Raw genomic sequence first — 4,952 nt, forward strand, 5'->3', positions numbered from 1 at the left:
TTTTCTTAAACTATTATCCTTTAGTTTGATCATTCTAATGCCCCTAATTTCCATTCGTGAAATAACCCCAGTAAAAGAATAATTAAAAAAAAACTAATAGAGTAAAATAATCTAAAAATATTTGAAAATTTTAATGAGAAAATAATTGGTAAGAGTAATGTTAATTCAATATCAAAAATTAAAAAAATTAGAGCAATTAAGAAGAAATGTAATGAAAATGGTATACGAGAATTATTTTTTGGATCAAATCCACACTCATAGGGCCTACTTTTCTCACGATCGATTAATGTTTTTATAGATAAAAAATTAATTAAGATTATTAATATTAAAATAACGATTATAATTATTAATGATAGATAAAAAATTATTATTATTATTTATACTAAAAATTTAGATTTTTTGATTGGAAGTCAAATATAATAATTTATATTATATAAATAAAATTATCTTCTTCATCAGTAAATAGATAAATATAAAAATAATCATACTACATCTACAAAGTGTCAATATCATGCGGCAGCTTCAAATCCAAAGTGATGAATTGAAGAAAAATGCCTAATAAATAGACGAATTATTATAATTAAGAGAAATGTAGTACCAACAATAACATGAAATCCATGAAATCCAGTTGCTATAAAAAAACAAGTTCCATAAATAGAATCTGAAATTGAAAACGAAGCTTCATAATATTCAAGAGCTTGAAGTAGAGTAAAGTAGATCCCTAGGCCAATAGTTCATATAAGTCTTTGAAGTGCTTGAGAATAGTTATTTTCTATTAATCTATGATGAGCCCAAGTTACTGTAATACCTGAAGATAACAAAATTAATGTATTTAATAAGGGGATATTTATAGGATTAAAAGTATTAATTGATTTAGGGGGTCATATTATTGCCAATTCAATATTAGGAGAAAGACTATTATGGAAAAATCTTCAAAAAAATGAAATAAAAAATAAAATTTCAGATGTAATAAATAAAATTATCCCTCATCGGAGCCCGGATGAAACTTTTAGAGAATGCAATCCTTGGAGGGTTCTTTCTCGTGTAATATCTCGTCATCATTGAAATAAAATTAATAGTATAGAAATTAATCTAAAAATCAATAGATCAATTTGATATAAGCGGAATCAAGAAATAAGCCCTATTAATAGATTTAATAAATTAAAAGAAATTAATAGTGGTCAAGGCCTTGGATTTACTAAATGAAAAGGATGATTTTGAGTTGTCATTAATGAATTTCTCTAGCATAAAGAGTAATAAGAATAGAAAATACATATGCTTGGATTAAGCTCACTGCAGATTCTAAAATTAGTAATAAAATTTGAATAAAAATCAAAACATTAATTGTTAGAAAATTTATATATTGACCTATATTTCCTAATAAGGTTAATAATAAATGGCCGGCAATTATATTAGCCGTTAAACGAATGGCTAATGTTATTGGGCGAATTAAATTTCTAATTAATTCAACAATTACTAAAAATGGCAATAAGAGAGCAGGGGCTCCCATGGGCACTAAATGAGCTAATATATTTATTGTATTAAAGGTAATGCCAAAGATTATAAAAGTTAGTCATAATCTTAAACTTAAACTTAAAGTAATAGGTATATGGCTGGTTCTAGTAAAAATGTAAGGGAATAATCCTATGAAATTATTTAGTATAATAAAAATAAAAATTCTTAATAAAATTAATGTTGATCTTTTTATATTTTGAGGAAGCAGGATTTTTAATTCTTTATGAATTCTTCTAGTAAGAATAATTCAAGATATATTATAACGAGAAGGAATAAATCAGAAAAAAGATGGTAATAGAATCAAACTTAATATAATTCTTAGCCAATTTAAGTTAAATAAATTTGTAGAAGGATCAAATGAAGAAAATAAATTTATTATCATTTTCAGTAAGTTTTAGGTAAATTTAAATTTTTAAAATAAATTTTATTATTAATTTTAGGCAAATAAATATAATAAGTTAAAATAATAATAATAATAAAAATTCTAATTGTGTAAATATATAAAAATGATCAACTTAAAGGAGCTATTTGTGGTATTAAAAACTAACGGGGCGCAGATATTTTTAACTTGACAAGTTAATGTTTTATAATAAAACTAAGTTTTTCATTAGAAGTAATTTTTTAGTTTACTATAAATTGATTTAAGAGATCAATGCTTAAAATTTCAGCCATCTAATGTTAATTATTTTTTAATCATTTAAGAAAAAAATTAGAAGAGATTCTTTCTACTACAATAGGTATAAACCTATGATTGGAACCGCAAATTTCGGAGCATTGACCAAAGAAAATTCCGGTTCGATTAATAAATATATTTGCTTGATTAAGACGTCCAGGAGTTGCATCAATTTTTAGCCCAGCTGAAGGTAAAGCTCATGAATGGATGACATCTTCTGAAGTAATTAATAGGCGAATGTAAGTGTTAAAAGGAATTACTATTCGATTATCAACATCTAATAATCGAAAGTTGAAGTTATTTTGTGGAATTATATAAGAGTCATAATTGAAATTTTGTAAATCTGAATATTCATATGTTCAGTATCATTGATGTCCGATAATTTTAATAGAAAGGGCAGGTTTATTTAGTTCATCTATAATATATAATAATCGCAGAGATGGCAAAGCAATTATAATTAAAATTATAATGGGTATAATAGTTCAAATTAGTTCTATAGTTTGGTTTTGTAAAAAGAATCGATGGTTAAATTTATTTAATAAGTAAGATAATATAATTTGACTAATTAAAATTGTAATGATAATTAAAATTATTAATCTATGATCATGGAAAAAAATTAATTGTTCTATTAAGGGTGAAGTACTGTCCTGTAATGTTAATGTTTTTCAAGTAGACAATTCTAAAAAAAGATAAACTTTATATTAAGAGCTTAAATCTTATGCACTATTCTGCCATTTTAGAATTTAGTAATTAAAGGGATTTCATTAAATCTATGTTCAGCGAGTGGTAGTGATCTTAATCATTCAATTGAAGAGGAAAAATTTAAAGTAGTTAATGTTTGTCGGCTAAGAATTAAACTTTCTCAAATAATATAAATAAAGAATATTAATCTTAGTGTAGAGATTAATCTACCGATTGAAGAAATGATATTTCATTTAGTAAAAGAATCTGGATAATCGGAATAACGGCGAGGTATTCCTCTTAATCCTAGAAAATGTTGAGGGAAGAAAGTTAAATTTACTCCAATAAATGTTACAATAAAATGTCTTTTTAAAAGTTTATTATTGAGAGTTAACCCAGTAAATAACGGGTATCAGTGAATAAATCCTGCAATAATTGCAAATACTGCCCCTATTGATAAAACATAATGAAAGTGGGCAACAACATAGTATGTATCATGAAGAATAATATCAATAGATGAGTTAGCTAGGACTACTCCAGTTAATCCGCCAATAGTAAATAAAAAAATGAAACCTAATGATCAAAGTGTAGTTGGTTCAAAATTTAATTTAGTTCCATAAAGTGTAGCTAATCATCTAAAAATTTTAATACCGGTTGGAATAGCAATAATTATAGTGGCAGAAGTAAAGTAGGCCCGAGTATCAACATCTATTCCGATAGTAAATATATGATGAGCCCAAACTAAAAATCCTAAAAGACCAATAGCTAATATTGCATAAATTATACCTAAAGTTCCAAAAGTTTCTTTTTTATTTCTTTCTTGAGAGACAATATGAGAAATTATTCCAAATCCTGGAAGAATTAAAATATAAACTTCGGGGTGTCCAAAAAATCAAAATAAATGTTGATATAAAATAGGGTCCCCCCCTCCGGCTGGATCGAAGAATGAGGTATTAATATTTCGATCAGTTAATAATATAGTAATAGCTCCCGCAAGTACGGGAAGAGAAAGAAGAAGTAATAGAGCAGTAATACCGACAGCTCAAGAAAAAAGTGAAATTTGATCTATGGGTATATTATGAGGCCGTATATTAATAATTGTGGAAATAAAATTTGTTGCCCCTATAATTGAAGAGATTCCCGCTAAATGTAAGCTAAAAATTGCTAAGTCAACTGAACTTCCTCTATGAGCAATATTAGATGCTAGTGGAGGATAAACGGTTCATCCTGTTCCAGCGCCTTTTTCAATAATTCTTCTAATTAATAGAAAAGTTAAAGATGGCGGTAAAAGTCAAAAACTTATATTATTTATACGGGGAAAAGCTATATCAGGAGCACCGAGTATTAGAGGAACTAATCAATTGCCAAATCCTCCAATTATGATAGGTATAACTATAAAAAAAATTATAATAAATGCATGGGCTGTAACTATTACATTAAAAATTTGATCATCACCAATTAATGATTGAGGATTTCTTAGTTCAATTCGAATGATAAAACTTAGAGAAGTGCCCACTAATCCAGATCAAAGCCCTAAAATAAAATATAGTGTACCAATATCTTTGTGATTAGTAGAGTAAAGTCATTTATTCGGTAAATTTAATAAAGTGGCTGAAATTTTAGGCGATGAATTGTAAATTCATTTATAAATATAAATATATTTCTTTATTAAACTATATAGTCTATAGGAATAGGATTTTAAGATGCAAGCTTAAAGGAAATTTAAATTGGTTTATAGTTTAAGAATTAGGAATAAATTCTATTGTTAACTTTGAAGGTTAAAAGTTTTTTTAACTTAAATTCTTTTTTAAAAAAATAAAATTAAAAAAATTATAAGTCCTATAAATGAGATTATATTAGTTAAATAAATAAATAGATTTAACTTAAAAATATTTTTAGAGTGGGAAATTATTTCTGTATGATTAATTATTAATATAGGAAGTGCGATTCGAATATATATGAAAATTATAATTAAAGTTGAGATTAATATTAATAATCTTAATATAAAAAAGTTATTATTAATTAATTTATTGATAATTAATCATTTAGGTAGAAATCTAAAGAAAGGCGGTAATCCTCTTAT

General features: G+C 25.5%; 1 pseudogene; it reads right to left on the reverse strand.

Annotated features, from left to right (window-relative positions):
- Nucleotides 1-438: 438 nt before the first annotated feature.
- Nucleotides 439-4,480, reverse strand: LOC132708474 (cytochrome c oxidase subunit 1-like; annotated as a pseudogene).
- Nucleotides 4,481-4,952: the final 472 nt, after the last annotated feature.

Source organism: Cylas formicarius, unplaced genomic scaffold, assembly GCF_029955315.1.
Source record: "Cylas formicarius isolate icCylForm1 unplaced genomic scaffold, icCylForm1.1 PGA_scaffold_121__1_contigs__length_9869, whole genome shotgun sequence".
NCBI lineage: Eukaryota > Metazoa > Arthropoda > Insecta > Coleoptera > Brentidae > Cylas > Cylas formicarius.